This window comes from Schistocerca serialis, chromosome 8, assembly GCF_023864345.2.
Source record: "Schistocerca serialis cubense isolate TAMUIC-IGC-003099 chromosome 8, iqSchSeri2.2, whole genome shotgun sequence".
In the NCBI taxonomy this organism is placed as follows: Eukaryota; Metazoa; Arthropoda; class Insecta; order Orthoptera; family Acrididae; genus Schistocerca; species Schistocerca serialis.
This window is the reverse complement of record NC_064645.1, coordinates 618,842,195-618,865,817: the sequence shown is the minus strand read 5'-3', so window position 1 is coordinate 618,865,817 and position 23,623 is coordinate 618,842,195. Positions and strand designations below refer to the sequence as shown.

General features: G+C 46.4%; 1 non-coding gene across 1 annotated transcript; it reads right to left on the bottom strand.

The window, feature by feature from the left end:
* Window positions 1–5,710: 5,710 nt before the first annotated feature.
* Window positions 5,711–5,785, bottom strand: Trnas-cga (transfer RNA serine (anticodon CGA)). Its single transcript has one exon. It is a non-coding gene; the product is annotated as a tRNA-Ser (tRNA).
* Between the last annotated feature and the right edge of the window lie 17,838 nt (window positions 5,786–23,623).

Genomic DNA, 23,623 nt, shown 5'->3' with positions numbered 1-23,623 from the left:
TAACTGCGAAGGTCATCAGTCCCTAAGCTTACACACTACTTAACCGAAATTATCCTAAGGACGAACACACACACCCATGCCCGGGGGAGAAATTTTGCAAGAAATGGATTTTCAAATTTTGCTAATATGTGACAGCTCTCTACTGTCTCGATGCCCAAAGCGCGGCCTCACCTTGCATAAAATCTGATACATACTGGATCTTTTGTTGTTCGGACCACGCTGTAGACAACACGCTTCGAGAAGCTTTTACGAAAATAACTGGATGAACAGGTTTCTTTTCTGCTATGAACACCTGAAACTGTTGGTTTTTTAGAAGTCTCTCTTCTAGTATAATTGATGAAAGTATGGTGTCTGCCCCCACATTTCATATAAGAGCGTTTTGTGGTACTATGCTTGTGCTAGCTACTGTTCCTTGTCCCACAGGTTTGCACGAGAAACTGGATTAAGAGATTCATCATTACTGTTACCTGTGTAGCTACTGTCATTCCTTGCTTGCTCCTTAATGTTGTTCCATTATTCTTCTAATTTCTTCAGTTGTGTTGCTGTTTGTGTTTGCACACGGTCTTTCCACTTAGGTACATCCTTCGCAAATGTTCTTTGTATTTGACCTAGCTCATTTAGTTTCCTCAACAGTCTTCTATAGTTCTGTATCTAACCTCTTATCAATTAAAGTCTCTTTCTCTCGTAAAAAATCATCAACTCGTTTTTCATCTTTTTTGGCTATATCACCTACTTGTTTGACTACCTGTTGAACTGTGGACTATAGTGTTGAGTGTCCTAATCGCGTTGTATCAATATCCTTTGTCAGGTTTTTAATTTGTCCTGGCATGTCTTTTACTGTAGTTTTCAGTGTTGAAATGTCATTAGTTATTCCCCCTAAGTCGTCGCATATCACTTCAGTGAGGTAATTCGAAACGTCTGTTTTCAAAGTGTTCTGCATCTGAGTAAGAATTCTAATATTGTTACTCAAAACCTATAATGACGCTGAAGTGTTGTCAAGACATATTGTTTCCGTCAAATCGTTTATCAAGTTTTTGATTGTTTTCATCAAATCTTTTATCAGGCTTTTGATTGTTTTCATAAATATTTTGATTGAGTAAATCTTCTGTCCTTTAATATACTTGTACAAAAGGGAGAGGTGTAGGGCTTGATACTTCGGAAGATGTATTGCTCACTGGCCGTGACGTTGAGTCACTTGGTGGCGCGACAGTATCACTACCGTTAACCTGAACATTTTCAACATTAATCTCAGGTATACTAACCACAGTTTTCTCTTCCTCTGAAACTTCCATGGTTGTTGTTTCAAATTTAGTTTTAACCATAACAAAGCGTATGAATTTCGGAAATAGAGTAACCTTCTGTTTCTTATTTGTCTTATGTTCACTATGTAAACGCTTAGCTGTAACTTACTTCTGCTACTTCGACCATAAATATAATAGACTGGCCCTGACGTCATTTTCGTGGCTCCAACATCTCTGGGCTGAAGTCACGTGAATGTTGGCAAAACACGGTTGTTTCGTGTTGCGCTTATGGCTGTACTCAGCGTTTTGTCGGGGAAATGGCATTACATTTCACGTGTAAGTGTTTCTATGATAGTGCAGATGCGTTTATTGAAATCTGCTGAAGTGACTTTTATATGTTTTTTACACTTGAAATGGAGTATCACGTAAATTAAAGTGTTGAAGGTGATGCCTGTAAAGTCAGACTGATATTACATTTTGGAAAGTATCTGTGATAATTCGGTTACAGAAGTAAGTGTAATTTTTTCTCGATCCTACTCATAGGTTCCCTAAGGATGAAAACCGAAGGCAGCTTTGTATACAGGCCCTGAAACGGAAAAACTTTAAGCCATTTGCACATACGCGCCTTTGCTCGAAGCACTTCGCGGAGAAGTGTTTTGATAGGTTAGCTATTATTTACAATGTATACCTATAATTTGTATTTACAGTGTTTGTCAATTTTAAACCTAGGCTCCAAAATTATTTTCTGAAACTGCAGAGTCGCACCTTTCATCTAAAATATGATTTTTTTAAAAACTGATACTTTAAACTTTTGTAAAAATAGTGGGAACTGAACCTTTGAAGTGCACCTAAAATTGATACTCTAAAATGGACCTGCTCCTAAAGTAAACAATTTTGACACCTGTAGTTGACATAATTCCCATAGCCCATTTTCTTTTATAAGTGGCTATCGCTCGAAACGTGGCGAATACAATGTTTAAAGTTTTGACACAAGCCCACTCTTACTGTTTAAAAGAATTTTAACGACATTTTACTATAATTGATAGTTTATAGTAATTTCGTGCCGCTGCCCACCAGAGTGGCGTTCGATGTACACTCCTGGAAATGGAAAAAAGAACACATTGACACCGGTGTGTCAGACCCACCATACTTGCTCCGGACACTGCGAGAGGGCTGTACAAGCAATGATCACACGCACGGCACAGCGGACACACCAGGAACCGCGGTGTTGGCCGTCGAATGGCGCTAGCTGCGCAGCATTTGTGCACCGCCGCCGTCAGTGTCAGCCAGTTTGCCGTGGCATACGGAGCTCCATCGCAGTCTTTAACACTGGTAGCATGCCGCGACAGCGTGGACGTGAACCGTATGTGCAGTTGACGGACTTTGAGCGAGGGCGTATAGTGGGCATGCGGGAGGCCGGGTGGACGTACCGCCGAATTGCTCAACACGTGGGGCGTGAGGTCTCCACAGTACATCGATGTTGTCGCCAGTGGTCGGCGGAGGGTGCACGTGCCCGTCGACCTGGGACCGGACCGCAGCGACGCACAGATGCACGCCAAGACCGTAGGATCCTACGCAGTGCCGTAGGGGACCGCACCGCCACTTCCCAGCAAATTAGGGACACTGTTGCTCCTGGGGTATCGGTGAGGACCATTCGCAACCGTCTCCATGAAGCTGGGCTACGGTCCCGCACACCGTTAGGCCGTCTTCCGCTCAGGCCCCAACATCGTGCAGCCCGCCTCCAGTGGTGTCGCGACAGGCGTGAATGGAGGGACGAATGGAGACATGTCGTCTTCAGCGATGAGAGTCGCTTCTGCCTTGGTGCCAATGATGGTCGTATGCGTGTTTGGCGCCGTGCAGGTGAGCGCCACAATCAGGACTGCATACGACCGAGGCACACAGGGCCAACACCCGGCATCATGGTGTGGGGAGCGATCTCCTACACTGGCCGTACACCACTGGTGATCGTCGAGGGGACACTGAATAGTGCACGGTACATCCAAACCGTCATCGAACCCATCGTTCTACCATTCCTAGACCGGCAAGGGAACTTGCTGTTCGAACAGGACAATGCACGTCCGCATGTATCCCCTGCCACCCAACGTGCTCTAGAAGGTGTAAGTCAACTACCCTGGCCAGCAAGATCTCCGGATCTGTCCCCCATTGAGCATGTTTGGGACTGGATGAAGCATCGTCTCTCGCGGTCTGCACGTCCAGCACGAACGCTGGTCCAACTGAGGCGCCAGGTGGAAATGGCATGGCAAGCCGTTCCACAGGACTACATCCAGCATCTCTACGATCGTCTCCATGGGAGAATAGCAGCCTGCATTGCTGCGAAAGGTGGATATACACTGTACTAGTGCCGACATTGTGTATGCTCTGTTGCCTGTGTCTATGTGCCTGTGGTTCTGTCAGTGTGATCATGTGATGTATCTGACCCCAGAAATGTGTCAATAAAGTTTCCCCTTCCTGGGACAATGAATTCACGGTGTTCTTATTTCAATTTCCAGGAGTGTATTTGTTAGATTTTATAAATGGTACTTTGAACAAATCCAGGTCAAATGTAGTTCTGGCATAATTTTTCACTAATAAAAAAGTAGTTTTTGTTGGAAGCGTTTGGCAGTGAATTGAGAAATGTGGAGAAAATACGATACAAACATAGGATGGCAGACCGCTGATTTGAAATCCCGCCACGTTTTGCCAACAGTTACGTGGTTTATGTTGGAGCCACACTAGCCCCATAGCTTCTGCACAGCAAGGCCAGTCTACTAGTATCTATGGTCGAAGTTCTGCTACTAAAAATATTTCTTTGCAAAACAATTGCACCAGGCTAATCGTGTTTGCGTGCTTCTTTAATAATCTTTCCGCCATCTTGTGAAACTTTTATGTAATGAAAAATTACTACGAAAATAATAAATTTTGAAACTGCTAGAGAAGAAACGAAATTCTATGTGCAGCGCATAGTGGGTCTCGTAAAACATCAATTCCACTGCCACATTTAGCTTTAACAAGTGCTACGAATGAGAACTGATTTTCGTTACCTGACGTGCTGTTTGTTGCTGTCGGGAAAATATTTCAGAATCGTCTTTTTTCCAGATTTTTCTGTTCTGGCTTTAATATCTCAGAATATTGGAAAATATTTCCTTATTACTGTAGTTTGCTCGGTGTCACGCACTCAGTTGCACATAGCATGAAACAAACAAACATTTATGTAATGATAGTATTGTTGTTTTGTACATTTATAATAAATATGATAAATATGTATACATTATGTGAACGGTCGCCAGTGTAAGATCTCCTTATGTTTTACTAACGTTCACCGACGGAGATAGAAAAATTGTTGACGGCTTGGTGAGAGAAAAAAAAATTATTTCGAAAATCAGATAGCCCCGGAATCTGAGGACGATTGTTGACGGAATCGTTAGTCGCAGCACAGAAGGCATTTACATTAGCGGGAGAGGTACGAACGGGTTATTTCCTAGTGCCATATTTCATGATTAGTTTTACGATCTGGAAAAAATACCTGTTAAAAAATAACGGCATCTATGTTGCGTCGTGGAACTCATCATCTTAACATCTTTGACCTACGCGTGAGGCGCAACTATGCCAGTCGATGTTATGCAGCGAACGAACTCTAGTCGCCTCAGACGAAATAAAGAATAATAGAAAAAATACCAACAATATCTACCAGTCGTCGTGAAAGATAACATTTAATATATTACATGATAGTCCATTAAATAAAGCGTAGAAAAAATAGACATTATCTGTGATTGCTCCAGCGGCATGAGGCCGGCCAGAGTGGCCGAGCGGTTCTAGGCGCTACAGTCTGGAACTGCGCGACTGCTACGGTCACAGGTTCGAATCCTGCCTCGGGCATCGATGTGTGTGATGTCCTTAGGTTAGTTAGGTTTAAGTAGTTCTAAGTTCTAGGGGACTGGTGACATCAGAAGTTAAGTCCCATAGTGCTCAGAGCCATTTGAACCATTTTTCGAGCGGCATGAGTGTGATCACTAGAGTCAACAGTTTTGAGACATTACCTCGTCACGTTTTCGGCTCCTGTATCAATCTCTTCATCTCAGAGTAGCAAACACATACCATGTTGCCAGAATGAGATTTTCACTCTGCAGCGGAGTGTGCGCTGATATGAAACTTCCTGGCAGATTAAAACTGTGTGCCCGACCGAGACTCGAACTCGGGACCTTTGCCTTTCGCGGGCAAGTGCTCTACTAACTGAGCTACCGAAGCACGACTCACGCCCGGTCCTCACAGCTTTACTTCTGCCAGTACCTCGTCTCCTACATTCCAAACTTTACAGAAACTCTCCTGCGAACCTTGTAGAACTAGCACTCCTGAAACAAAGGATATTGCGGAGACATGGCTTAGCCACAGCGTGGGGGATGTTTCCAGAATATCTTCACTCTGCAGCGGAGTTTGCGCTGATATAAAACTTCCTGGCAGATTAAAACTGTGTGCCCGACCGAGACTCGAACTCGGGACCTTTGCCTTTCGCGGGCAAGTGCTCTACCAACTGAGCTATCGAAGCACGACCCACGGCCCGTACTCACAGCTTTACTTCTACCAGTATCTTGTCTCCTGCCTTCCAAACTTTACAGAAGCTCTCCTGCGAACCTAGCAGAACTAGCACTCCTGAAAGAAAGGATATTGCGGAGACATGGCTTAGCCACAGATACTGGCAGAAGTAAAGCTGTGAGTACCGGGCGTGAGTCGTGCTTCGGTAGCTCAGATGGTGTGCTAAACCGGCGCTTCGCCGTACGTTCATCTCATATAGCAGGGAGATGGCAGAATGGCGTCGCCGTACGACCGACTTTTATTTTGCAGCGCTGCGCGACCTGGACGATGGTCCGCCGGGACAGGACGTCTGGATCGAACGCAAAAGGATAAAAGCTAAACTAGTGGCTTTAGCTCGTAAACACCTTCAGGGAACCATGGTGCGCGCCAGATGTCACGATACGATAATGCACGAGATTCCTTCCATGCACCACGTCGTGAATGAACGAAAGCACCGACGACGCGTTTTGGTACGGGAATTAATTACCCGCGAAGACCGAAGAGTGACGCGTCAAGCGGACATTGTCTCTGCATTCGTCGACCATTACCAACACACCTATCAGGAAGAAGCAGCCCCTGTCGATGACCTCGAACGTATAGCCACGTACGTCTCCCGTACACTGACGGTGGAAGCCGCGGGAACCTTACTGGAAGCCATTAGCTGTGAGGAAGTACATGATGCGATCGCAAAGGGCGCGTTGAATCGGTCCCCAGGCATTGATGGACTTCCTGCTGAATTTTATCGAGAATTTCGCAACGAAATGGCACCGCGATGGACGGAAATGTACAACGAGATGTTAAATTCCGATGCGCCTATTCCACCGGCTTTTATGGAAGGCCTCTTGGTGCCAGTACATAAACCGAAGCCAGGAATTACGGTCACACATTATCGCCCCATCACCCTGCTTAATGCCGACTATAAGATCTTTGCACGGTTGCTGGCGTCCCGATGTCGTATGTTAATTCGTAGCGTTCTCTCTCCAGAACAGACGACACCGGGTGGATCGGTGAATGTGCAAACAGCTACTGGCGAATGCCATGATGTGATAGCGCTGGCGGAGGAGTGCCGGCTTAAAGCGGCGATGGTGGCGGTTGATTTTGACAGTGCTTTTGATAAGGTGCGCCACAACTATCTGTACGCTGTACTGGAACAAAAGGGATTTCCAGACCGTTTTACTGGTCTCATTAGAAGGATTTATGGGGGCGCACAATCCTTGGTACAGGTTAATGGGCGTATAGCAGGGCCCATTCAAATTCGACGATCCATTCGCCAGGGCTGCCCTATTTCGATGCTGCTGTTCGCGATAGCGTTGGAACCATTAATTGGGAGGCTAACAAATTCTCTTTCTGGGATGGAACTGCGGGGCTACACCTTCAAATGTCGTGCCTATGCGGACGACCTCCTGCTGCTCGTTCGTTCCGAGGAAGAGGTGAAGACGGTCCTTGAACTGTTGTTGGACCACAGTGTGACGGCGGGTAGTGCAGTGAACATGAACAAATCGGCAGCAATGCCGGTTGGAAGGGGCCTTACACCGGAAGAAATCAGTCCGTTTCCTTATGTGCAACGATTCCGCTATCTAGGCATAGACTTTACCTCATCTGTAAAACATACTGCGGCAGTTAACTACCGACGTATTTTACAGACAACACGTACCATGGTCCGACAACATCACCTACGGCGCCTTGATCCTTTGCAGCGAGTCGAATATCTGAACACTTATGTGGTTTCTCGAATGGTGCATATTTCGCAGATCCTGCCCCTACCACTCACGCTCGGACGTCGACTTCAATCAGCACTAGGCTATTTTGTGATGGTTGGATCGCCCCTCAAGGTGCGATACGCAACGCTCACGCTCCCTACGGACAAGGGGGGACTCGGACTTACGAATGTTCACTGCCGAGCGACGGCGCTCCTTCTAGCCACTATGTACAAGCAATGGCGTAGCGGGCGTGATTCCCTTGCATCCCGCCTACTGGATCTCCTAGTTCCAGCGTCCCTCACACCTCCGGTGGCGGTGGGCAACATTACGTCACATTTTGCGCATGTATCAACATTTATCGTGGAACTTAGTTATATCAGAGACGAGCTTCCGCGCACGAGACCACCATGCGCGAAGGAATTTTATGTTTGGCTGCTACGACGGGTAAGTCGTAATGTCATTGAACTCAAACACCCCAAGTTGCATTGGCCGAAGATTTGGAGACATGTGCACCAAAAATTCCTTTCTACCTTCGTTCGGGCACTGTGGTTCTCTGTCGCCTGTGGCAAGTTCAACACCAACCAACGACTCCATGCAATTGGACTACTGGACACTCCACTGTTCCCGAAATGTCGCCAAGTGGATGACGACCATCACCGCTTAACTTGTATCACGGTGGAGGACGTATGGCTCCTAGGAAGACAGATGGTGGCTTGCTACCTCCGTGTGACCCCGCAACATGTTACACCTGCTTCCTTCTTACATCCAGAGAGTGACTACTTTCCGGCGACTAAATCACACTCGATCATCTGGGTCAAAGGTTGGACGATCGTGTACCTCTATGGGGATGCTGCCAAGTCGCGACTCGACTTTTGGTATTTCTTGCAGCAAGCCCACAATGAGGTTCATAGATGGTCACACTATCGGAAAACCTTTGCCAACTATCTTCAGGCAGTCTTCCTCGACCCCCCACGCAGTTGGGACGTGCCGGGTGCAGTCGGTGTGCACATTTGACAGCTGCTGATGAACTTCACGCTTCTCTCACCGCTCCATATATAATGCACATACTATACCATGAAATGATCTACATGTTCCTTTTAACAGAGTGATCTTTATGGAAACTAAATAAATAAAAACAACATCGCAGTATAAAAAAAAAAAAAAAAAAAAAAACAAAAGATGGTAGAGCACTTGCCCGCGAAAGGCAAAGGTGCCGAGTTCGAGTCTCCGTCGGGCACACAGTTTTAATCTGCCAGGAAGTTACATACCATGTTCTCGATTATTTGTCGTGTCTATTCCAAACTCTGTTTTCAGCTACCATATTTTCCATCTATGGCTCCCTTTAGTTAGCGTTTTACATACACGAACTGAAATCGAAAGTTTTACACCATGAAGTGCCAGTCAGTTATTTCTCAAAATTTGTGGATATGTTCACCACTTAACGGGTATTGACTGATTTCACTTTCATTGCATTTGGAACTGATGTAGTTATCAGTATGAGCAGTGCTGCCACCCGACCACCCGCCCCCTCCATGTGACCAACTCTCTCCTTTGAATATGGAAGTACACTCAAGGAATAAAATCGGAATACCAAGGAGGAGTTGCGCGACGTAAGCGAATGTAGGTAGGTGTGTTTCCACATCTCAAAGATTATCTGTATTCAGATTTCGCTCCAGTCGCATAAGAGTGGTGCTAGAAGCGCCACCGTGGGGATGCAAATCAGGTTTGCTTTAAATACGCGCTGTGACGGCCATGGGCCTTACTTACCTTTGAGAATGGACGCGGTGAGTAGATGTGAGTCAGGAATGCTTTTAAGGTGACAAACACGCCAGTGTCAACAACTCACTGAGTACGAATGACGTCGTATACTAGGGCTACGAGAAACTGGATATTCCCTTTGCAATACTGCAAGAAGACTTGGCAGGAATGTAGTCACTGTACGTGATTTCTGGCAGCGGTGGTCACGGGAATGTATGGTCGCAAGAAGACCGGGCTCCGCTCAGCAACGTGGCACGCCCTTGAGGGAAGACCATCTTGTTCGGCATATGGGTCTGGCGCATCCTACTGCATCGGCAGCAGCAACATGAACAGCAGCTGGCACCATAGTGACATAACGCCTGTACCAGTCGGCTGTGTGTTCGTCACTTATTTTGCTATTAATATAGCTGCGTACCTTCATTGTATCTACTTCATGGCCATACATTTGATGTTGAGTTTATCGTTAGTCAAATTTTTCATGTTTCTGCTGCTCCTCGTTACTTTCGTCTGTGTTGAGTTTACTCTCAATGTTTATTCTGCATTTATTTACGTAGTCTTTAGCCTCCACAGCTGAGTGGTGGCTGAATGCTATACGGAAGACCCGGGTTCAATTACCAATAATGTCTGGGGAACTGGTCAACTCAGCCTCCTGAGCCACTTGAGCTACGAGGGCTATTCGGAAAGTAGGGAAAGATCGCCCGTCGCGAATTGGAAACTACAGTGAAAATCAAAACTATTTTATTTGCAACAGTTTGCTACGCCTTCCAGATACTTCTCTACATAGTCGTCGCTCCGACTTAGACATCTGATGTAGCGTTGAGCCAACTTTTCAACACCCTCGTCATAGAATGCGGCCTCCTGTGTTTCCCGACAGCCAGCCGCTGTGGCCGAGCGGTTCTAGGCGCTTCAGTCTGGAACTGCGCGACCGCTACGGTCGCAGGTTCGAATCCTGCCTCGGGCATGAATGTGTGTGATGTCCTTAGGTTAGTTATGGTTCAGTAGTTCCAAGGTCTAGGGGACTGATGACCTCAGAAGTCCCATACTGTTCAGAGCCATTTGAACCATTTGAATTTTTTTTCCGACAATTTTTTATGCTGGACTACAGCTCGTTGTTAGTACCAAAATGTTGTCTTCAGAGCCAGCTGTTCATTTGAGCAGAGATGAAAGTCAGAGAGAACCAAGTCCGGGTTGTATGGTGCTTGGTCAAACACGTCCCATCGAAAACTCTGCTTGAGCACACTCATTGCCACTTTAGTACTCGGCCGAGAATTTTCATTAAGAAGGAAATGCGTGGCAGTTACATTATGTGGGGTTGCATGAAATCAGGTGAAATCTCACATGAGGCACCCATGCTTCACGGGAGACACTATTTTCTAGGCATCTTTACGCGCTCACTGTGCCCTCAGAATTGGGAAGAGCGACATGATGCTATCTACGGGCATACCAGAGACACTGCCCAACAAACCTGTGCAAAGCTTTATCGGTTTTCCATTTCGCGTTCCATCGAACCTTTCCGAATAGTCCTCGTACTTGAGCGAGTAGCGGCACCAAGGTCTGCAAAGCCAATAATGGGGAGACAACGGTATGCCGACCCCACGCCTCTGCGTATCCCTTCCAAATGACTACGTGACTGAGGATGACACGGCGGTCGGGCGGTGTCAATTGGCCCATCTGAAGCCAGAACGGCGGAGCATTATTTCCGTAGTGGTTCACAAATAAAGGCCAGCAGGTGACCCTGAAAGTCAATATAAGGCTTCCATTGAGTCCTTTGTTGACCAGTCTGGTATGGCAGTTGAGGATAGCAAAACGAAAGCTGAAGTTTTAAATTTCACGTTGAAGAAATAGTTCACAGAGGAGGATCTTTGAAACATACCATCATTTGACCATCGAACATACTCCCGATTGGACAACATAGCAATAAACATCCATGGCGTAGGTACGGATGGAAGCCCAATACAGTTTTACAAAGAGTTCTCTAAGCCATTGGTCCCTTACCTAGTCTGCCTTTATTGTGAATCTCTCGTTCAGCAAAAAGTCCCAAGTGACTGGAAAAAAGCGCAAGTGATTCCAATATATAAGAAGGGGAAAAGAACTGCCCCGCAAGATTACAGACCAATATTACTAACTTTGGTTTGCTGTGGAATCCTCGAACATATTCTCAGTTCGAATATATTGTGTTGTGACTTGTCAAGACAGCCAAATCACTATGAGGTGAAGCCGAAAGGCACGCGCTTAAGCTCACGTAGGCTGGCGCGAGGTCTGGAACAGTTAAGGGAATTAATAGTAGCAAATAAAGTACGTAGTGGATGTAATACTTAACTTTAATCCATAATTGGTGTACATCGCTCTTGACTGTACATGCTTCATAAGATAAATATCAAATGCTATGGCGCCTTGCTAGGTCGTAGCAAATGACATAGCTGAAGGCTATGCTAACTATCGTCTCGGCAAATGAGAGGGTATTTGTCAGTGAACCTTTCCTAGCAAAGTCGGCTGTACAACTGGGGCGAGTGCTAGGAAGTCTCTTTAGACCTGCCGTGTGGTGGCGCTCGGTCTGCAATCACTGACAGTGGCGACACGTGGGTCCGACGTATACTAACGCGGACTGCGGCCGATTTAAAGGCTACCACCTAGCAAGTGTGGTGTCTGGCGGTGACACCACATTCCTCCCCCGCAAATCGGCGTACGGTTGTGTTATAAGGCTTCCGCCCGCCGTGGGGAGGTTGGCGGCAGCTGCACGGACGGGCGCGAGGGCTGTTTACTGTTCCGTGCAGCTCGCCCGGCGGGCCGGTAACGTGACACACGGCTGGCGAAGTTTCAAATGATTCCTGAGCAAAGTCAAGTGTGTCTTGCCGATCCAATATGTCCATTACTTGTTGAAGGGAGGGATTGACTAGTTTCAAAATCTGTTCCCTTATACGAACATCAGAAACGTTCTGTGCAATTGCATCACGTACCATTGTACCTGAATAAGGGAGTCCACATTCACACTCAAAAGCACAATCCCTAGTAAGGCCTTGCAAGATTGCAACCCACTCCCGATTAGTTTGGCCGGCCGTACGTTTTGTACGAAAGGACGTATACCTTTTTGCAACGACATTGACTGATTCTTTGAAATATGCATCTAATGCCGACAAAATTTCGTCGTAGGACAAAGTTGCTACGTCGCGTCGGGGAAATAATTTCACTATCACACTGTACGTGTGCACCCCGACGGATGTTAACAAAAAAGGCTGCCGCTCGTTACCTTGAATTCTGTAGGCGGCGAGATGGAATCCAAATTGGCGTGACCACTCCGTCCAAATTCCCAGTGCCGCATCAAAAGGACGAAAAGGTGGTGCAACAGCGTGTTGTGGCTGCGGGAGCGGTGGAGCGGCGGCTGTGCACGTTGACCCTGGATGAGCTGTCCAAGGGCATCCAATAAGGCCTGTGTCTGCTTATTCTGCAAGCGATAAAATTCGGACAGTACATCTGGAGATTGTGGCGAAGCCATGACACAATGAAATCAGTCTATCAACAAACACAAAATCCTCGGCGCCATGTGAAGTGTTGGCAGAAGAGCCAACACCGTGTTGCTAGAGGAGGCCGAAATGCACGCTTTTAAGCTCACGCAGATTGTCGTGAGGTCTGGAACAGTTATAAGAGTTGAGTTTAATAAAAAAGGTACGTATCTGGCAGAATACTTAACTTTAATCCATAATTGGTGTACATCGCTCTTGACTGTACATACTTCAAGATAAATATCAAATGCTATGGCGCCTTGCTAGGTCGTAGCAAATGACGTAGCTGAAGGCTATGCTAACTATCGTCTCGGCAAATGAGAGCGTAATTTGTCAGTGTAGCATCGCTGGCAAAGTCGACTTTACAACTGGGGCGAGTGCTAGGAAGTCTCTCTAGACCTGCCATGTGGTGGCGCTCGGTCTGCAATCACTGACAGTGGCGACACGCGGGTCCGACGTATACTAACGCGGACAGCGGCCGATTTAAAGGCTACCACCTAGCAAGTGTGGTGTCTGGCGGTGACACCACATATTGAACTTTCCTGAGACTGAGGAGCTTATGTTCACGAATCAGCATGGTATTAGAAAGCATCGCATGTGCGAAACTCTGCTTGCCCTTTTCTCACACGGTTTACTGTGAACTACGGATGAAGGGCAACAGGCAGATCTGCGGAAAGCATTTGACACGGTGTCCGACTGCGGGCTGTTAACGAAGGTACGAGCATATGGAATAAATTCCCAGATATGTGAGTGGCTCGAAGACTTCTTCAGCATGTCGCCCATGAGGGCGAGTGTGCATCAGCGACAAGGGCATCGCCAGGGAGGTGTGACAGGTCCGCTGTTGTTCTGTATATACATAAATAATTTGGCGGCCAGGGTGGGCAGCAAGCTGCGGTTGTTTGCTGATGGCGCTGTGGTGTACGGTAAACTGTCGAAGTTGAGTGATTCTAGGAAGATACAAGATGACTTAGGCGAGATTTATAGTCGCGTGATCAATGGCAACTACATCTAAATGTAGAAAAACGTAAGTTAATGCCGGTGGGTAGGAAGAAGAAACCTGCAATGTTCGGATACGGTACTAATAGTGTCCTGCTTGACACAGTCAAGTCGTTTAAATATCTGGGCGTAACGCTGCAAAGCGATATGAAATGAAACGAGCATCTCAGAACTGTGGTGGGGAAGGCGAATGGTCGACTTCGGTTTATTGGGAGAATTTTAGGAAAGAAACGTTCACCTGTAAAGCAGATTCCATGTAGGGTGCTGGTGCGAACTATTCTAGAGTTCAGCTCGAGTGTTTGGAATCCGCTGCAGGTTGGATTGAAGGATGACATCGAAACAGTTCAGAGGCGGGCTGGTGGATTTGTTGCCGGTCGTTTCGAACAACACGAAAGTATTACGGAGATTCTTAGGGAACTCCAATGGGAATCCGTGGAGGGAAGGCGACCTTCTTTTCGAGAATATTGAGAAAATTAAGAGAACCTGCATTTGAAGCTGACTGCCAAACAATTGTTAGCCGCCAACATACTTTACGCATTGTTGCTGTTGTGGTCGTCAGTCCAGAGACTGGTTTGATGCAGCTCTCCATGCTACTCTATCCTGTGCAAGCTTCTTCATCTCCCAGTACCTACTGGAACCTACATCCTTCTGAATCTGTTTAGTGTATTCATGTCTTGGTCCCCCTCTACGATTTTTACCCTCCGCGATGCCCTCCAATACTAAATTGGTGATTCCTTGATGCCTCAGAATATGTCCTACCAACCGATCCCTTCTTCTAGTCAAGTTGTGCCACAAATTTCTCTTCTCTCCAATTCTATTCAATACCTCCTCATTAGTTATGTGATCTACCCATCTAACCTTCAGCATTCTTCTGTAGCACGACATTTCGAAAGCTTCTATTCTCTCCTTGCCTAAACTATTTACCGTCGACGTTTCACTTCCATACATGGCTACACTCCATACAAATACTTTCAGAAACGACTTCCTGACACTTAAATCTATACTCTATGTTAACAAATTTCTTTTCATCATAAACGCTTTCCTTGCCATTGCCAGTCTACATTTTATATCCTCTCTACTTCGACCATCATCAGTTATTTTGATCCCCAAATAGCGAGACTCCTTTACTACTTTAAGTGTCTCATTTCCTAATCTAATTCTCTCAGCATCACCCGATTTAATTCGACTACATTCTATTACCACCGTTTTGCGTTTGTTGATGTTCATCTTAGACACTGTCCATTCCGTTCAGCTGCTCTTCTAGGTTCTTTGCTGTCTCTGACAGAATTACAATGTCATCGGCGAACCTCAAAGTTTTAATTTCCTCTCCAAGGATTTTAATTGCTACTCCAAATTTTTCTTTTGTTTCCTTTACTGCTTGCTGAATATACAGATTGAATAACATCGGGGAGAGGCTACAACCCTGTATCACTCCCTTCCCAACCACTGCTTCCCTTTCATGCCCATCGACTGTTACAACTGCCATCTGGTTTCTGTACAAATTGTAAATAGCCTTTCGCTCCCTGTATTTTACCCCTGCCACCTTCAGAATTTGAAAGAGAGTATTCCAGTCAACATTGTCAAAAGCTTCCTCTAAGTCTACAAACGCTAGAAACGCAGGTTTGCCTTTCCTTAATCTATTTTCTAAGATAAGTCGTAGGGTAGGTATTGCCTCACGTGTTCCAGCATTTCTACGGAATCCAAACTGATCTTCCCCGAGGTCGGCTTCTACCAGTTTTTCCATTCGTCTGTAAAGAATTCGTGTTAGTATTTTGCAGTCGTGGCTTATTAAACTGATAGTTCGACATTAGGCATAAGAACCACAAAGATAAGATACGAGAAATCAGAGCTCACGCGGAAGCATATAAATAGTCGTTTTCCCTCTCTCTGTTTGCAAGTGGAACGGGAAAGGAAATGACGCACCGTAAGGTTGCTTGCGGAGTATCTACGTAAATGTTGATGTTCAAATGGTTCAAATGGCTCTGAGCACTATGGGACATAGAATCTGAGGTCATTCAGTCCCCTAGAACTTAGAACTACTTAAAGCTAACTAACCTAAGGACATCACACACCTCCATGCCCGAGGCAGGATTCGAACCTGCGACCGTAGCGGTCGCGCGGTTGCAGACTGAAGCGCCTAGAACGGCTCGGCCACAATGGCCGGCAAATGTTGATGTATAAGGACAGTGAGGAGAGAGAGGAAAATGTTGTACCGCTGTAAATTTTGCGAGATGAACCTATATAAAACATTTTAATGGCCTTATGGAACATTCAGTGTTTTGCCGAAACTGGTAACGTTGTGAATCGAAGGACGGCAGGCAGGCAGGCAGGTAGGCGCGAGAAGGGCCGAAGCAATTCATTCGCCACGGATAGCGCCGCCCCCGCCTTGACACACGGGGTGCACACAGAGAGCCCTCTTTTACAGGGAACCGGCCTCGTTAATCACGTTAGCCCCGAGGCGGCGCGGGGGCTGTAATTTCGCATCGGCAGCGAAAGAAGCAGGTGTCGGCTGGAGAGAGGCGAGGCCTAAGAGATTCCGCGCGCCTGCGGGCCGAATCAATTACATTAGCGCGTCGCGGATAAAACAGCGCCGGCCCCCGACGCCCGGCTGCCCTCTTTGCGCACCTGGCGGCCTAATCCCGCCACCTTTCCGTAATTACGCGACCCGACAACCCCCCGCCCCCCTACCGCGCCCAGGGCACTACTCCAAATTACTGCCCCGCCAGAGCACCGGCGTCTCCCTCATCGCCGGATTACGCCGCGTCCGCCTCATCTTCCCAGAGCTCGCTTTGAGGGTACGCGGACCACACCGTGCGCGGCTTTTAAATCCGCCCGCGCGCTCCGCCAGGGATATACCAGCGTTCCGTGGAGCCCCTCCTGCCATATTCGTTATTTTTCACCATTCCCCTCTTCTTAGAACGTTACTGGGCACTGCTAGACTGCACACACAACGCCGCGCCTGCGCACTTACATCTACATCTTATAGCTCTGTATGTCCGACAGTGCTATAACCACGTACAGGGTGAATCAGAACACTGGGACGCCTTCAGATATGATGGTTTGGACGTAAACAGGAAAAAAATGTCAGTAAGCATGGGCTCTGAAATGTATACCTTGAGAGCTATGCGCACTTGCTCATCGTCGATACTGTGAAACGAATGGCTTCTACTGTAAGCCGTTTTCCATGTTTTGGGAGGAGACAGTATAGACCAAAAAAATGTTCAAAAAATGTCCAGTATACATGAGCTCTAAAATGTGTACCTTAAGGGCTATGAGCACTTCTTCAGTAGATGTTTTTCACAGTAGCGAAGATGAATAGGTACTGATAGTTCTTAAAGTATGCGCTGTAGATCCCTGTTTACTGGAATTTTTTTTATTGCTTTTGTCTATTAAGTCCATCCGTCAAAGTATAGAGACCAAAGGGCTTTCAGCAGAAGTGTCTGACAACAGCGAATATGAAAAAGTACTCACAATTATTTAGGCATGCATCTTAGAGCCAACGATTATAAAAACATTTTTTTCTCGTTTTGGAAGTTTGTCAGAGGAGTTCATGTTCAACTTGTATGTAGAAGCTGTAACGAATATAACTGCAGATATTTTTATATGTCGTACCTTAATATGTACACAAATGAGTGTATTGGTTCTTTTTTCTCTGTGTCGAACACTTTTCCTACAAATTCGTAGCAGAATTTACTACCTGATGTTTTCTGCACAGTCATAACTGCACCACTAAGTAGGCAACTCCTGTCGGTATAGACTAACCATTTTGCGTCCGCGTGTAACACATCGACACCTGGCTTGCTGTCCAGGGCAAATTAAACGTTACTGGCTTGCTCACGCCACATGTACGAGGGCTATTCGGAAAGTACGGGCCGATTACTCGCAAAATGGAAACCACTGTGAAATCCAACAACTTTTTTTTTTTTTTTTTTTTTTTTTGCGGCATTTATCTACACCTTTCAGCTACTTCTCTACATTGCTGCCGCACCAACATACTCTCTTGCTCATAAACTAAGGATAATTGCAGAATGTGGTGCCACACAACGTGGCACTACACAAAACTGGCGCTAATAGCAGAGGCACATAGGGAGCACACACGACTCACATCTGTAAGTCCATGGTATTGGTGACAAGTTGAGAAAACCGTCCCGAAACACATGTGCTACAAAACGCCACTGTTTCCTGCGCATGTACCCCGACATAAATATGGGATATGATCACCATGCACAAGTACACAGGCCGCGCGACGGGTTGGCATACTCTGGATCAGGTGGTCGAGCAGCTGCTGGGGTATAGCCTCCCATTCTTGCACCAGTGCCTGTCGGAGCTCCTGAAGTGTTCTAAGGGTTTGAAGACGTGCAGCGATACGTCGACCGAGAGCACCCCACACGTGCTCGATGGGGTTTAGGTCTGCAGAACAGGCAGGCCACTCCAGTCGCCTGATACCTTCTGTTTCAAGGTACTCCTCCACGATGGCAGCTCGGTGGGGCCGTGCGTTATCATCCATCAGGAGGAAGGTGGGACCCACTGCACCCCTGAAAAGGCGGACATACTGGTGCAAAGACGTGCACCAATCATACTCCCACCCCACACCATCAAACCACAACCTCCATATAAGTCGCTTTCAAGGACATTAAGGGGTCGTTATCTGGTTGCTGGTTCACGCCAGATGAAAACCCGGCTAGAATCACTGTTTATACCTGGACTCGTCCGTGAACATAACCTGGGACCACTGTTCCAAAGGCCATGTACTGTGTTCTTCACACCTGGCTTTACGGGCTCTCCTGTGACCAGGGGTCAGTGGAATGCACCTTGCAGGTCTCTGGACGAATAAACCATGTCTGTTCAGTCGTCTGTAGATTGGGTGTGTCTGGAGACAACCCAGTGGCTGCAATAAGGTCGCGAGCAAGGCTACCTGCAGTTCTCTGAGGCCGTCTGCGCGCACTGATGGTGAGATATCGGTCTTCTTGTGGTGTTGTAAACTGTTGACGTCCCTTACTGTAGCGCCTGGAATCGTTGCCATAATCTTGAGATAACTCTTCGTGGCACACGGTGGGCCCGTGCTACGACCTGCTGTGTTTGACCAGCCTCCCGTCGGTATTCTACCTCTCACAACATCATCAATGCGTTCTTTGAGCCATTTTCAACACACAGTCACCATTAGCACATCTGAAAACGTTTGCACACTTACTCACTGGACCGTACTCTGACATGCACCAACATACCTCTGCGTATGTGGACTGCTGCCAGCGCCATAGTGCGACGACTGCAGGTGAAATGCACCGCATGGTCACACCCCGAGGTAATTGAAACCCGGAAACCGCCCACGAAAGCGTTGTTTTATTATGTATCAGTATTATCTTTAATTTATGAACATAAGTGTAGACATTTATATGGCGTTGTACTACCTTTCGAATACTCTCTCCATAGAAAGCACTGTGCTCTCCACCAATCCTCTACACTGGTATACAGCTCGTTGTCGGTGCAAAAATGTTGTCTTCGTAGCTGGCCGTTCATTCTGAACAGAGATGAAAATCAGGGGGAGCCAGTTACGGGCTGTATTCTGGTTGACCAAACACTTCCTATCGAAATCGCTGCAGGAGCATCTACATTGTCTCTGCAGAGTGCGCCTGAGTGTTGTCATGAAGAAGGAAACGCGTGACAGTTTTGTTATGGACTACATGGGTTCAGACGAAATCTTTCATCAGGCTCTCATACTTGGCGGCAGGCACTATTTTCTAGGCATCTTTACGTGCTCACTGTGCGCTCAGATTTGAAGAGAGCGACGTTGCGCGATCGACGCGCTTACTACAGACAGTGTCCAACACATCGGTGCAAAGCTTCATCGAATTTTCAATGTGGTTTCCATGTCGCACCAGATCGGACCTTACTTTCTGAATTCCCTCATACTTGGAGGTACTAACCAACCTAGCAACGTACTATTCCTAATAGCTGATTATTAGCCTGAAAATGGCGTAAATAGTACTTAATGTAAGGTAGTGACATGAGTCTCAATAGAATGACGCCAAAGAGATGTTGTTGTTGTTGTGGTCTTCAGTCATGAGACTGGTTCTATGCAGCTGTCCATGCTACTCTATCATGCACAAGCTTCTTCATCTCCCAGTACCTACTGCAACCTACATCCTTCTGAATCTGCTTAGTGTATTCATCTCTCGGTCTCCCTCTACGATTTTTACCCTCCACGCTGCCCTCCAATGCTAAATTTGTGATCCCTTGATGCCTCAAAACATGTCCTACCAACCGATCCCTTCTTCTAGTCAAGTTGTGCCACAAACTTCTCTTCTCCCCAATCCTATTCAATACCTCCTCATTAGTTACGTGATCTACCCACCTTATCTTCAGCATTCTTCTGTAGCACCACATTTCGAAAGCTTCTATTCTCTTCTTGTCCAAACTAGTTATCGTCCATGTTTCACTTCCATACATGGCTACACTCCATACAAATACTTTCAGAAACGACTTCCTGACACTTAAATCTATACTCGATGTCAACAAACTTCTCTTCTTCAGAAACGATTTCCTTGCCATTGCCAGTCTACATTTTATATCCTCTCTACTTCGACCATCATCAGTTATTTTACTCCCTAAATAGCAAAACTCCTTTACTACTTTAAGTGTCTCATTTCCTAATCTAATTCCCTCAGCATCACCCGATTTAATTTGACTACGTTCCATTATCCTCGTTTTGCTTTTGTTGATGTTCATCTTATATCCTCCTTTCACGACACTGTCCATTCCGTTCAACTGCTCTTCCAAGTCCTTTGCTGTCTCTGATAGAATTACAATGTCATCGGCAAACCTCAAAGTTTTTACTTCTTCTCCATGAATTTTAATACCTACTCCGAATTTTTCTTTTGTTTCCTTTACTGCTTGCTCAATATACAGATTGAATAACATCGGGGAGAGGCTACAACCCTGTCTCACTCCTTTCCCAACCACTGCTTCCCTTTCATGCCTCTCGACTCTCATAACTGCCATCTGGTTTCTGTACAAATTGTAAATAGCCTTCCGCTCCCTGTATTTTACCCCTGCCACCTTCAGAATTTGAAAGAGAGTATTCCAGTTAACATTGTCAAAAGCTTTCTCTAAGTCTACAAATGCTAGAAACGTAGGTTTGCCTTTTCTTAATCTTTCTTCTAAAAAAAGTCGTAAGGTTAGTATTGCCTCACGTGTTCCAACATTTCTACGGAATCCGCCAAAGAGATAATCAGATTAAATCATGAAATACTATTTTTGGTGACTTTCGCTTCTGCTGCCCCAACTGAACTTCTTTTCCATCTTCAGGTGAATGATACATTGTTTCTTACCCGTAGATCTTCTTGGCTCCCTGGCCGTGGTTGCATTTGACATCCCATCTACAGCGGATTTTCGAGCCGGAAAATATCGTACAATAACGAACAGAGTAAGGCCGAAAAGATGTAACGCGAAGGCAGGGAAACAGCCCTGAGAGGAGGATGGGAGATATTGTCGACCATGGGTGAAACGAGGTTTGAATCCAAAGGGCGGCATGTGGGGCAACTCTAATCCAAGTAACATCCGCGTACTGTGTGCAGTTAGCTTGCAGGGCAGAAAGCGTGCGCGTTTAATTTCGGCAATCGCAGTAGTCATGTCCATCATCTCGGGACCTGACCGGATTCTTGCTAAGACGGCGGTAAACTTCCGTTCAGATTCGTATGAGCGGTCTAAAAACCAAACATCATCGACGAGAGCCTGCATCAGAGAGGAGCTGGAAAGCATGTCTTTGTTAGTTTTGTTGCTTTGGTGGTTTGTCTCCACTATAAAAAGTAGTTTCTGCAGCCAACCTTATTTTCTATTAGTAACAGCTCTTTGTCTTCCGCTCAAAGTGCATACTGCATCCACATCAAACCGCGGAAATGCGATTGGGATCACTTTGATAAAGACTGTGCGAAGCAAGCTCACCATTCTGCATCTCATGGAGGACCTTCCGATAACCAGTCTTCTGCATCCAGTTCAGTTTCAGGCTTACACCGCGGTCGTCCCCTGCCCAGGTGCCCACACTGCAGTCGCACTTTCTTCGGACGTCGCCGCCGTCTGCTGCAGCTGCACACATCCTCCTGCCCCGCAGCGCGTGCATAAGTATGTTTACTTTGTCTTGCCTCAGCTGGATACTTCTATGGAGCAAAAACAAAAAAATGTGGATCACACTCGCTAGTTTCGATCGCCTGTTTACGTTTCAGATTGAGACAGGGAGTTTCCGTGTCTCTCAGTAACTACGCTCAGATTGGGTCTCCCCAATTGCTTCCAGCCCATCAGCACCTGATGGGCCACAGCCGACAGTGCATATCCTTCCGTGGTCATTGTGAAGTGACGAGCTGCTACAAGAACGTCGACAGAAAGTTAACATTTTACGTCGTTGCTTCAGGATGCTTCAAGATGTTTCTGGGCTGGAGGCTTTTCTAACCATGTAGCTTCTGCTTTACAATTCTTTCGCAAGTTCCTCAATTCGCGACACGTCCACAGTCGAAATGGATCGTCTCGAAGCGTTCTGCACATTGACACCTGTTACTACAATCATCTCCGTGCCTCTTTCGCTCATTCTAAATAAACGTGTAACGAAACGTGCTGCTCTTCTTTGGATCTATCAACCCTATCTGCTACAGATCCCAGGCTGATGAGCAGCATCCAGGTATTGGTCGAACGAGCGTCTTAGCTACTTCCTCTGATGATACACTACACTTCCTGAGGATTCTTCCAATGAACCTCGGTCTAGCGTCTGCCTTATACGCGATTAATTTAAGTGGTCATCCCGCTTCAAATCGCTACTTGCGCGTACTCCTAGACACTTTATGGAAGTACCTGCTTCCAGTGATTCGTCTACAATCTTGTAATCATACAGTAAAGCGTCTTTCTGTGTTTGTACTCGCAGTACATTAGATTGGTTTATACTGAGGGTCAACTGCCGCCCCCTGCACCAAGCGTCAATCCTCTGCAGGTCTTCCTGCATTTCTCTACAATTTTCTAGAGTTGCGACTTCTCTGTGTACAACAGCATCGTCCGTGAAAAGCTTTATGGAACTTCAGACGTTATCTACCAGATCAGTTATACAGTCATGGAAATAAGTATTCATACAGTAGGTGGTGACAAACTACGATGGTGTGCTGGGATAGTAAATCACCCTCAGTGCCGACACGAATAAGTAAGATGATGTAGCGTCAGACAACAATGTTCTTGGTAATGAAGCTTCCCGTATGCCATGAATCTATTCTGGGAAAATAAAATATTTTACACTCCGCACGGTCTACGACAGGGGAAAATGTATACATACAGCGGACTACTTTCAACCAAACAAACGGCTGACGCAGCCCCGGAGTGCATGCCACACTTGTGTAGTCTTGTGGCGGTCGTGAAGCAACAGCACGTCGGACGTAGGTACCGTGGAACAGCAGAATGGGCCGCAAGGGAAAGGAAACGACCATTGAGGAACGAAACATCGTTGTCGCCCAATATCTTCAACACAAGTCGTATGCCGAAATTGCGAACATCATAGGACGAAGCCGAGCGACTGTGCAATCTATCATTAAGCGATATAAGGACAGACATGTAGTAATAAACAGTGAACGACACGGTCGTCCACAGAAGCTTACAACAAGAGAGACCAGAATGCTATTAAGAACCATCAAGAAAAAACTCGAAAACGACAGCGTCGGCACTATCCGCATATGTACATGAGCACTTCCGAAAGGACATCACTCCAAAGGCAGTTCGTACCATTCTCAATCGTTCGGGCTATAGAGCCAGGGTCCCGAGACGAAAGCCCTACATCAGCAAAAAGAACAGGAAGTGGCGGATGGAATTCGCGAAACAGCATGTATCCAAG